The following is a 13,151-nucleotide window of genomic DNA, read 5'->3' on the forward strand; positions in this document are numbered from 1 at the left end:
TCATTGAGATCGTTGGCACGTGTGGTCGGTCTGTAAGCGTCTTCAATTCAGGCGATCTTTCCGGGTCCTCTACATTACAGAGCAATGCAGCGTCTAAAGATCCAACATCTCCGGAAAGGTCTCAGGTACTCGGACCAGATTCCTCTGACGGAGGAAGTGCTGTGGGAGATGCAATGGTGGCTAGACCACATGGAGGCCTGGAATGGTCGAGCCCTATTCGGTGCGTCGCCGGAACTAGTGATAGAATCCGATGCCAGTCGATGGGGTTGGGGAGCCCGTTGCGGACCTGTCTCGACGGGGGGTTGTTGGTCCACCGCAGGAGTTGTCTCTCCACATAAACTGTCTGGAACTCCTAGCGGGTTCTTTTGCGATCAAGTGTTTCTCTCCCCTTCAAACCAGTTGCTGCATTCTTCTCCGGATGGACAACGTGTCCGCAGTCCGCTATGTCAACAAGCTGGGCGGGACTCGGTCCAAAGTGTTGGCGGAGATAGCCAAGGATTTTTGGCATTTTTGCCTGCAGCAGAGGATCACTGTTATTGTGGAGTATCTTCCGGGTCGCAACAATCAAATTGCGGATTGGCACTCCAGACATCTTCGGGATTTCAGCGACTGGAGGCTTCACCCTCGAGTGTTCCGTTCCATTATTCGGCGTTGGGGTCAGTGTCGCATAGACCTGTTTGCCTCTCGCCTCAACACGCAACTTCCGCTATTTTACAGTTGGAGACCGGATCCATTGGCTCAAGCCACGGATGCCTTTCTCCAGGTTTGGCCGTCGACTCTGTGTTATGCGTTTCCCCCATTCATGATGCTCCCCAGAGTTCTGGCTTACACCAAACGGTTTTGAGCGGATCTGATTCTGATTGCTCCGCTCTGGAGGGCTCAAGCGTGGTTCCCGGTTCTCCTGGAAATGTGTTGCGAGCCTCCTCTCCTTCTTCCCCAGAAGTGGAATCTTTTGCTGGATCCTCTCGAAGATCCGCATCCCCTAATTCTGTCAGGCTCTCTCCAGCTGCTGGCGTGGCGGATCTCGGGGATCGCTGGACGATCCCGGGCATTTCTAGCGACGTTTCCAAATTCATTAGTGAGGCATGGTCTCCCAATACTCACAAACAGTACAAAGGTGCTTGGAAGCGGTGGTGTGATTGGTGTGCTCAACGGGAAGTTGATCCCGTTTCAGCGGATATCTGTTTGATCATTAACTTTTTGATGTCCCTGGCCTCTTCAGGTCTGGCTTATAGGACAGTCAATAATTTTCGTTCCGCTATTTCGGCTGGCCACATCCAGATTGATGGCAAGCCTGCTGGTGAGCACCCCTTCATTTCCAAATTGCTTAAAGGTATTCGTCTCTCGAAGCCTCCCACTCCTAAGTATGTCTCTTTATGGGATGTTTCCATCGTCCTGCGGTTTTTGGAGGCCTGGCCTTCCAATCCCTTGTTGTCCCGTAAACAATTGTCTGCTAAGTTGACCATGTTGTTGTGCCTTGTATCTTGTAAACGTGTGTCGGATGTCCGCGCATTAGATCTTGCGGGTCGCAGTTTCACACCTGAGGGTGTTACTTTTCGTCTTTCTAGACGGACTAAATCTAATACTACTTTCATTACTTATCCGTCTTTTCCCGCTCATTCCAACCTTTGCGTTGTGCAGTGCCTTAAGGATTATGAGGTAAGTACTGCTCCTTTACGTTCAGATATGCAGGGTCAATTGTTAATTGCCTTACAGAAACCATTTCGCCCTGTCACTCCAGCTACTCTGGCGCGCTGGGTGCGTTGGCTTATGTCCGAGGCGGGCATTGATGTATCTGTGTTTGGTGCACATTTTGCACGTGGAGCAATGGCTTCTAAAGCTTATTCCATGGATGTCACCCTTTTTGACATTATGAAAGCCGCAGATTGGTCTTCTGATTCAGTTTTCAAAACGTTTTATTACAAACCAATTGATAGTATTGCCTCTGTGGTGGTGGCTCAGCTTTAAACGAGCATAATCGGAGCCTCCTGTCCTGACATAGAATTCAAAATTTGCAAACATACGTGACAAGAATTTTCAATTCTATTAAGGACAAGGAGGCGAGGATTATCCCACCCATTGTACTTGATTTGCATTGTTATGTACTGTAATCTGTTTTAATGATGTTGCAAATATCTCTTATTCCTTGTTTCCCCCCCCCCTGGATTGCATTTGACTCTCTTGCGTTATTTGGATGTTACGGCTATGTGTCTCTTTCAGGTTCAGACCCGAAGTAGAGTTTGCCGACTTCCGCCTGAGTTTCATCTTTCTCCTGGTTCACGGACCCAGAGTTCTTCTACTGCCTGCTTCCAGTTCCTTTGGATTTCTGCAGCGTGTTTGGTGTTGCTATTGTTGATCTACATTGGATTGCATTCTGGAATTGGACTGTTTCCTCGACAAAGAAAGAGGAAGAAGGACTAATGTTGGGACCTTTTATACTATAGTCTCTATGGTCATTCCCTAGTGTTCATGGGAAATGTAGTTTTTGGTTATTTTTATTGGCTGCTGAGCATTTCATTAAAGAAATGAGAAAGCATAATCCTCGCCTCCTTGTCCTTAATAGAATTGAAAATTCTTGTCACGTATGTTTGCAAATTTTGAATTGTACGTTGAGGATGAGGCCTTTTCCTAAAACAAGCTAAACTTCCTTTAGAAACAAGTCCAACCCGTAACGATGTTGGGGGCCCACAAAAAGTAACATTTAAAACCGTCCAAGTAAATACATTTAATCCCTCACTAATACTAAAAATATTGGAATTTAATACTGCTCATGTTAGAAATCATGCATATGGCTCCTTTCTATTGTTGCGAAGTAGCAGGTTTATTCAAGAACCCAGCTGTAAGTTGAGGAGGACAATCTGGACACTCCTCTTCCAGCCTCGATCTACCTCAGACTCACAAATAGGATTCCATGGTTACAGAACACTACATGTGGAATCCTATGAGGTCATCTAGCAGCGAGGACACAAACACAACACTTACCCTTTCCTTCAAAAGAATAAAAACAAGATAACAAACTAAAACAACAATATAAGAAATACATATTATAAGTAAGATGCAATCCTGACTTAATAACCTTTCCTAAAAATATAATAAAACAAATGCTAGAATTAATTAAGAGGGACAACCATGTGTAATGTAATCTTTTAAATAAAGAGGTTTAACACACAATCTTCCAGCCCTAGTTACTTCAGAATTTCCCTCATGAATGAAATAATCTTTGGATGATGCTGCACTCATGCCAGGACTACGAAGATCATTGTAAATGCAATGATAATCACCATTTCCCCCCTCAGTAACATGAGGCGAGTTGGGAACAGAAACGCATCTCATATCTCCTTCAACATCTGAGGTAGACTCAGTGTTACAAGGAACATCTTGGATCCAATCATACTTAATTGGATGATGATTAAAATGGTTATCTTGAGTTACATTAGGTTCAAATTCCTCTCTGAACTTCGCAATCCTACTGGCGTGCCATACTTTTCCATCACTTAACAAAGCAGAATTACACATTACTTTGATAACTTTTAAACTAGCAGAAAATGTACTTTCTCTCTTACGTGTCAGTCTTCCTTTTTTTACTTTCACTACATCACCAATACAAAGATGTACTTTTTTTACATTGTGAGTATAGTCAAAATCTTCTTTTTGTTTGTGTTGAGTATCTTCCAAAGACTTCCTTACTTTTTTAGCAGACCAAGTTACGGAATTAGTAAATTTTAACCAACCCATATTGTCTTTGGTACGAGGAAGTCTTCCCCTCATGAGTTTAAATGGGGCACACCCTGAAGATTCACAACGAGTTATTCTGTATGCATTGACTGTTTTTCTTAGCTCATCTTCGCACTCTAAGCAATTACTAAAAGACATTTCAATAACACCCTTTATTACTCTATTGAAGCGTTCTACACAACCGTTTCCTTCTGGGTGGTATATTGAAGTGGTTCTATGGTTAATGCCAGCTTCTTTAATGAAATTCTTGAATGCATCACTGATAAACTGTCCGCCATTATCTGAAATGATGTCTTTGGGAAGACCCTCATGGCCAAATACATCAGCCAAAAACATGAGTACAGATTCAGTATCAGGTTTATCCACTATTTTGTATTCAGGCCACTTCGAAAAGTGGTCTACAGCAAAGATTATGTACTTTGAAACATTATCAGCACTTCTGACTGGTCCAAAAATATCGATGCCAATTCTCTCCCAAGACATGTGAGGAACAATTATGGTGCAAGGGAGTTTTATGAGTAGTTAAACTCTTATCAGAATTAATGCACTGAACACAATTTCTAATTTCTCTCTCGATATCTTTTCTCGAGGCCAGGCCACCAATAAGATTGTTTGATTCTGGCTTTGCATTTAACACTCCCTAAATGACCTTCATGGCATAAGTCAATAATTTTTTCCGAAAGTCAACAGGAGGAACAACTCTTCCATTTCTAATTAACAGATCATCCTCAACTGATAAATCATTCATATCTTCCCAAAAAGCAAAGATATTCTTCTCTAACACAGCTTTTGTAGGCCAACCTTTCTGGACATGGTTAATGACAGTAACCAAGGTTGAATCATTAGCCAGGGTTTGTTTCCATTCATCATGGGAAATGCTTTGTAGCTCATTACCAAAAACAGAAGCTACCATCCAATCATCCCATTCATTCTTTTCTTATATGGTATTGCGAAGAGGACATCTGCTGAGAAAGTCAGCAATCCTATTTCGAACACCAGGAACATAGATTACATTATAAACATAATCAAGTAATTGGATAGACATACGTGAAATCCTAGGGGAAACATTACTAAGACCTTTTGATGTGAACACCTTGGTCAAAGGTTTGTGATCTGTCCTAACAGTTACACACGTACTCCAAATGTATTGCCTGAAAATTTTAAGGGCCCACACACTACCTAAAGCCTCCTGTTCAATCACTGAGTATTTTTCCTCAGTGGTAGTGAGAGCTCTAGAAGGGAATGGCACAACACATTCATTGCCATTTTCTTGGATTTGTGATAATACCGCACCCAAGCCCTTCCCACTAACATCAGTGGTGATGATGCTCTTGAGGTTGGGAGAAAAACCCTTGAGTGCGGGAGCAGAACAAATATCTTTCTTGATGCATTCAAAACTGGATTGACAATCTTGAGACCAAGAAAAAACACAACCCTTCTTAAGAAGCTGTCTGATACTGTACATCTTTCCAGAGAAATTATATATGAATTTCAAATAAAATTCCGCTAATCCTAAAAAAGATCTAACTTCGTCTTTATTTTGACGAGTGAGAGCATTCTTAATGGCGTCAACAAGTTCAGATTTAGGAAAATCCCTTTAGAGTTAATTTCATGCCCCAAATAAGTAACACAGTTCCTAGCCAATTTGCACTTAGATTCTTCAGCTGTAAGCCCTTTAAGTTCTAAAATTTCTAGAACTTTGATCAGGGTATTGTCATGCTCACATTTGTCAGACCCCATGAAAAGTATGTCATCCTGAAAAAATACTATATTCTTGGTGTCAGTAAAAATCAGATGCATTAACCGCTGAAACATTGCGGCAGCATATGCTAAACCGAAATGTACTCGCTTGAATTGAAAAAGGCCAATAGGAGTAATAAAAGCTGTCAGGTGTCTGCTTTCCACATGAAGAGAAACCTGGTGGTAAGCCAGGTCAAATCGATAGTGGAGAACAACTGTTTGTTCCTGGTGGCAGAGAGTAATTCTAAAATCTTGGCAAGTGGAAAAACATCTATAAAGATGTTCTTATTCAGTTCTCTCAAGTCCACACATAGGCGGATACGGCCGTTGGCTTTGCGTGCGACCACTAATGGAGCGACCCAATCATTTATCACCATCTCTGCACCCTTGTGGCTTTCACCCTCGCTTCACCAAATCCTCCCTGCCGCCGCCTCTCATCTCCTGGCAAGTTGATTAACTTGTAAAAATGAAACTCTGGCTGCAGTTTCTTGTGAATTGCCCATTCCCATTTAAGTGCCTTTCTGCAGTGGTGGCTGCCACATACAAGAAGTGGTGGTGCAGGGGGAGTTGGTGTGGGGGGAGAGCCGGAGCAGGGAATGGGGGGCGAGGAACTATAAAAATAATTTTAAAAAAATTTAAAAGTTCAACTTCCTTCTGCCGGCCACCGGCCGCCTCCCGCGTCGCGCCTCTGTGCTGGGTATTTCTTGTCCCCCTGGCCTGAGTGGGCTGGAAAGATGCTCTGCTCAGGTCAGGAGTCTGTGGAGTTTCTCTAACCTGGCTGTACAATACAGCCGGGTTAGAGAAATTTAAGTGTGCATGTGTATTCTGGTCGGCCTGAGACAGCCGGCCAAACACATATGCGCACTTAGGGAGTGCACACAGCACTCCTCCTCCCCCATCCCATGCCCCGACACCGCCCGCACACGTGAATGAAATAACATTTTATTTTTTGCTGCTGGTTCTGAGCCAGTGGGGCGACGCCTCTCCGCCATTGCAGAGGAGCCACCGCAGCCTTTCTGCCGGCAGCTTGGCTTCAGAGGAGCTCAGGGTGCTGATCAGGTCTGTTACCAACTGGCAGTTCCAATTCTGGCCAATTCCGGTGGCTAGGCGAGGCAGGGCTGGCAATGAAGCACAGCTGTGGAGTTAAATGCGGTGGCGAGTAAAGTCTAGGACAGGTAAGGCAAGACAGCTGGGCTGGAAAAAAAAGCCAGCAATTGCATGCTCTTTTAAAAAAAGCCTCTGCCACACCACATGCAAGTGCCATCACTGAGCTTGAAGGGGGCAGGAGGGTTCAGGTGAGACTCTAATTTTCTGGCCATGCTCCGTAGATGCTTTTTTTTCCGTGAAGGGGTGGGTGATTATACTCAGTGTATAACCTGTGCTCACCCTTGGGTAGCTTAGCATTCAGGCTTATCGCAGAGGCAGTGTGTAAAGCATTGTCACAGCACTTCCACACAATAAATACACTGAATGTCACAAAATAGACTTTATACTTGGTGGATGTAACTAAAGTTTATATTCAACACACCAATTAATTAACACAACATGAACATCATGGATTTTTGGGCTTAAATCACACTTGGAAATATTACTAGCAGTACTAGGCCCAACCATGTTAACCTGACATCAGTAGTATGCACACTTTGAAAAGATCCTACTTTACCCTCCAGCACCCTTATTTTGTGCAAAACGTTGTCAAGCCTAGGCCCACCCTGGCATTCATTATAATTCAATACCACACAGTTCTAGGGTGCACACCAGATAATTCCGGCTTCCTACAATGGAGAGTTGCTCCATACTTCTCTGGAAAGGAGGCATAATATTTGATGCGCATTGATCTGAGTCGCTCTAGAAAATTCCAGACACACATAAGGAAGAGTTGCAAATTCCATAACTCCCTAGAAGTGAGGCACAATGCCTCGTGTGCGTTGATACGAGTCACATCAGACTTGTATCAACAGTTAGGGTCACACAAAATGAAGAATTGCACAGTCTGCACCTGCCTGGAAATGAGGCACAATGCCTGGTGCGCTTTGATATGGGTTGCACCAGACAGTCCTGGTCACACACATAAATGCCAGTTCAACAGTGCCAAACAAGGTAGAATGAGGCAACTCTATGGATACACCCTCACCACCGAGGGTCGCAACCTCTGATTGGACACTGCACACAGTAAGCAAGTAGTCTGTGTGTCGCACAAGAGAGATGCTGCATGTTTGACGAAACGGGTCCCACAGGATCGCGCCACCAGTGAATCTGCTCACCACCAACAAGCAGGTTATGTGTCCTGAGGCCACATAATGCCGGGGGCAACATGCCATGGATGAGGCAAGGCTCCTGTGGCTCCGCACAAGAAACTCCAGTCTCCAGGCACAATTCTTAGTTCTACAGTCACCCTGCACTACCAGTTGGGATTCAGCAGACGATGTGAGCACTTAAGAGGGCACCTCTCTCCGGGTGTCACTAGTAGATGGTGTAGTTTCCTCATAGGAGATCTTTGATGCCCCTGAGACCTCAAAAAGAACAGGGAGGGTGTGTGGCCAGATAGCGACTGAGTAGGACGTGGAACTCGTTCTCTCTGTCCTCGGTGCCACCTGGGTTCCACGCCTGCCAGCTGAGGCAGGGATGTAGAGTGGGGAGTACGAGGCAGCAGAGCGGCTCTGGAGACTGAAGCCCGGGTGAGGCGCCTTTGCGAGATCTCCACATGCAGTCTGAGAGGAGAAATCCATGAGAGAGATGGTGGAGTGGGGAAGGCGACCTCTGGAGAGGTGGAGCGGACATTGTTGAAATCAGGGTGCGACCTGCGGCAGAGTGTAGAGCACCTGGTCTACTGTACGGCGGAAACTTTGCCCCGATGGTGTTGGCCCATGCCAAAGAAGGAGGTACGCTCAAGGACATGTTCATGGAGCACGTAGTCTCCCAGGACGAGGAGACTCAGAGGGTCACTGGCAGGGCAGCCTCATCGACTGGAGAAGATACAGAGGCCCCAGTTACACGTTCCTACACAGAGACCCTGTTCTCCTCCCGAAGAGAGGACCTACAACTTGTCATGCAAGATTTCATGAGTGAGCTACAGTCTATTAGAAAGGAAGTGACTGACATTGGAGACCAGCAGCGGCCGGCATGGCTCGCAGGTAGGAGGGCAGGTTGCAGAGGTGGAAAGGGGGTCGTGATTGCGAGAGGGAGGGAATTTTTTAATTTTTTATTACTTTCCTTGTCGCTGCCCGGTCCCGTGAAGCTGCTCCTGCTTCCGATTTCAGGAACAGGAAGCAGGCAGCCAGGCTTCCTCCCCTAAGCCAATCACAACGCTGCAATTGTAGGGGCTGTAGGCTGGCTCTGTTCTCCATGCAGGCTGTAATGCAGGCTGCATGGAGAAGTGGGAAAGTGCACATGATTCGTTTGGGCGGCCCAAGAGGGCCGACCAAACAGTCACTGCGCACTTTTAGGAGTGGGAAAACCACTCCTCCACTGCCATGCTCTCTGAGCAGCCCCGCCCGCAAAGCAGCCACACATAAAATGATAATAACTGCAAGTTATTATCATTTTATGTATTTACTTCTGCACTGCTTGAAAGCAGCAGGGCGATGCTCCTCCATCATAGCGGAGGAGCCGCCCTGTGTGAGACCGAGTGGATGCTCTGGAAGGGTATGAGAGTGTTCGAGACGAGGAAATTGTGCAATTGCAACAGAAGATAATACGGCTCACGGACCAGAAATTGGACCTGCAGGCCCATGCTGAGGACATCGAGAACCTCTCCAGAAGGAACAAAATCTGGATAGAGGGGGCCTGTGGGAAGCGGAAAAAGGAGACTTGGAAGCTTACATGGCCGACCTTTTCGCCCAAATCTTGGGAGATGTACCAGCAGCAGAGATCCGCCTACACAGAACTCACAGAGTGTGCTGAGGGGGTCCAGGGCAGTCGCAGGCAGCAGACATCCTAACCTGTGTACATAGCTTCCCTCAAGTACATAGTAATCACCAATTGTCTTCCAGGGACACACTTTGCACTTGTTTCAGGACCTCGCAGCCTCTACACTTCAGAAAAGGAGGGAGTTCCGCCCAGTCATGTCCTTACTGAGGGATAAGAAGATCTCCTACTCATGGGGTCATCCCTTTAGACTGACATTCCGTTGGCAAGACCGACTCCATCACCTTTGCTCCTTGGGGGAGACATGTGAACTGCTACAGATCGATACCCAAGACCTGAAGAGAGAAGGACCAGAGAGGCGGAATGGCCGTGCCAATGGGTGCCAGCAGTGGAGACACGTGCTCACCCAACAGGTGGGCACCATACCGGACTCGGAGATCATCGAAGAGGAAGGCCTTGCTCGACTGGGTGTCGGAAGACTGAGGGACTCAAGGACCCGCCTGAAGATAAGCGATTTGATACTAGGGGCGGTCGGGTGGCTGGGGGTGGAGGCCAGGTGAGAAGAGAGGTGAATGGTCATGTTCCCCTACTTTGCTTTTTCCACTGGATCTTATTTCCTATTCCTCGTTTCAGGGGCAATGGTTATTCACTGTTTTTGATATGGCTTTTTTTTTCCAGGTGCTCAACACAACTCAACATTTCTTGCAACAATACAGGTATGACTCAGGGCAGACTCTGCGGGGGCACAGTAGTAGGTAGGAGGCTGAGAGAGAAGGGAGGAGACGGCTGAGTGAATGGTTTCCCCTAAGGTATCCATGGCGGGGGGGTTTAAAGGTATTGTCCTTCAATGTCAAAGGGCTCAACAACCAAGTTAAGAGACGGCCATTTGATCGTACCTGGAACACACACAGGCCGTTGTCTGCCTACTTCAAGACACGAAGACACACAAGATAGAAGGTCAAGGCACCCTAGACCTGCACTGGTTTTACTGTTATTCTAGGTTGTATGAATAGGAAAATGGTAGTGCACGAACTGGGAACCTGACCTCCCTAGCTCCCCTGATATTTTGGAAAACCAAAATTAGTACTATGGACAAAAAGTGCTCAGCACATACCAATAAGTTTCGAGTATCAGAGAATAAAGTAGTACAGTTTTTAAAAATACAATATATCAGACACATAAAAATATATAATCCCAAAGCCCAATGAGTTTGCTGGAGACTTCGTTTTTTCAAAAAACTTTTCTTATTTCTTTATTTTGATAGGTGATATTTTCATTTAATCGTTAAAAACATGATACATGATCATAGCCAAAAATCTAGAGCAATACCTCAACAATTTTTTTCTTCCTTGCCACGTAAGGCTGCTGGGGTGGCATTGCTCTTTTCATGCTCCTTAAGGGGGAAGGTGGGGACAAAGATTGTAGAAATTAAAGGTCGCCTCCTAGGTTATTGCATTCATTTTGGTCAACACTCCCAAATCATAGTCTCTATCCACGCCCCCCAACAAGAGTCAGGAATAGTTCTTACACAGGGCAGTGGCTGACATCATGTCGACTAGAGACCACTGGGTTATCCTCGGGGGGTGGGACCTTAACTTAGTGTTCCACAGTAAGTTGGACCACTCATCACAGTGACAAGGGGCAACTGGAGCCGTTTCCACCTGGGTGTCCTGTTGGCTTCAGGAGTTAGGCCTGAGGGGCCTATGGAGAGAACGACATTCAGCCACACGCGATTACACTTTCTGTTCCCTTGCACGTCTCACGATCAGGTAGATTACTTCCTGTGTTCCTGCGAAGTACTAGACGTGATTGACTCATTCAACAAATATCCCAGTGCCTTATCAGATCATTCTGTGGTACTCTTAGACCTGTCCCTCCCACTGGGCGAAACCCAGCCCGTAATTGGAGACTGAGAGACACTCTCCTCAGTAGACCTGATGTGGTCAAGCAGATAAGAGAAGCAATAGAGAACAACCTGAACATTAATGATACACTGGAGGTGAGAATCTCAACGGTCTGTGATGCAATGAAGGCAGTTCTTCGAGGGGAGTTTATCGCCATTTCTGCAGCAGATAATAAGATTAGGAGGGGAAAATGTTCTCAGTTTCAGCAACTGGTGCAAGAGCTTGAACCCATTCATCACCACACTGGGGCACCTAGAGTATAGATACAACTAGAGGCTGCTAGAACAACTGGCTGGGTTAGATCTAGACTACGCAGAATACACACTTTTGAGTCTCAAACATGCATTTTATGTAGGGGGCAACAGATGTGGAAAGTTATTGGCAAATAAACTTAAAGGGCAGAGACAGGCCATCATGGTGGAATCTCTGCAAATGGCAGAGGTCGCCTTGGTTGAGGGAGACGAGCAGGTGGAGGAGAGGTTTGGGTCCTTTTATTCAGCTCTATACATGCCGCAAGATCTTTCCAAGTCAGACATTAAGAGCTATTTGGCAGAAGCCATGGTGACTCGCCTAATGGTGGACCAGGTGGCCAGTTTGGAGACACTGATTGGAGTGTACGAGGTCATTTCCATGGTATCAAGGCTGAAGACACGTAAGTCGCCTGGACCAGAAGGCTACCCTGCGGCCTTTTATAAGACCTTTTGCAGGGAACATGCATCTCTCCTCACAAGGGTCTTCAGCTCTATCAAGGGCCCAGACACCCTTCTGCTCTCTATGGAAGAGGCCTCCATAGTGGTCATAGTGAAACCCGGGAAAGCCAAACGTCAGTGCGGATCCTACCGGCCTATCTCCCTCTTAAATGTTGATCTGAAACTGTTAACAGGAACTCTGGTGGCCCACCTCGCACCCCTCGTGCCAGGATTGGTGGAGCCTGACCATGCGGTGTTCATCCCGACCAGACTATGTGTAATCTGGCAGACACGCTAGCACACTTTGGCCTGGGGGGAGTGATTCGGTGCTTGGGTAATAAGCGAATACAGTACGTCAACAGCTTCAGTAAAAGTCAGCGGCCGAAGCACGGACCCCTTTCCAATCTGTTGAGGAACCCGATAGGGTTGCCCCCGTGTCCCCCCTACTCTTTGCCCTATATATGGAGCCATTTGCTCAGAGGGCTAGGGATAGCCCAGGGGTGTCAGGAGTGAACTTTGGGGGGGAGCTGCATCTTATCACACTCAATGCCGATGACGTGCTTGTTGCGTTAGGCGATCCGGGCTGGACGCTTCCGAGCTTCCTAGAAGAGGCGCAGCGGTTCGGGCAGTCTCGGGATTCCATATAAACTTCTTCAAATCCCAGGTCCTGGATCTTAGACTGCCCCACGGGACCCGAGAGGGTCTTTCCCAGGTGTTTTTGAGTCTGTGGGCTCTCATACCTGTACCTCTGGCCCGCCCCGACTATAGCAGAGCTGAGGACCCTGAACTATTGTGATCTGCTAGGGAGGGTGAAGGCGGACTTAGCACGTTGGCGGCTCTACCCGCTTTCCTGGGTTGAATGGGTCATTGCCTTAAAAATGACGATCTTAACCAAAACCTTGTATTTATTTCAAACTCTCCAATTGCAGCCTTCAAAGGGTATGCTGCGGTAGTTATAAAGTGATTTGCAGAACTTCGTGTGGGCCGGTAAACGACCTTGGATGAGCAGGGAACATAGCTGGATCATGGTGGCGAGCCGGAAGGGGTTTATATCTTTTCCTACCCTCCTCACCCCTGTGGTCAGAAATGGGGACATTACCCCAGACCTGGATGTCACTACGTTCAAGACTTGGCAGAGGCCGGAGTGACGATCAGCTGGACATTACTACAATGAGGAGGGCCCCTTACATTTTAACACCTTGCATGCTGAATTCGT

This window comes from Lissotriton helveticus, chromosome 3_1 (assembly GCF_964261635.1).
Source record: "Lissotriton helveticus chromosome 3_1, aLisHel1.1, whole genome shotgun sequence".
Lineage (NCBI taxonomy): Eukaryota > Metazoa > Chordata > Amphibia > Caudata > Salamandridae > Lissotriton > Lissotriton helveticus.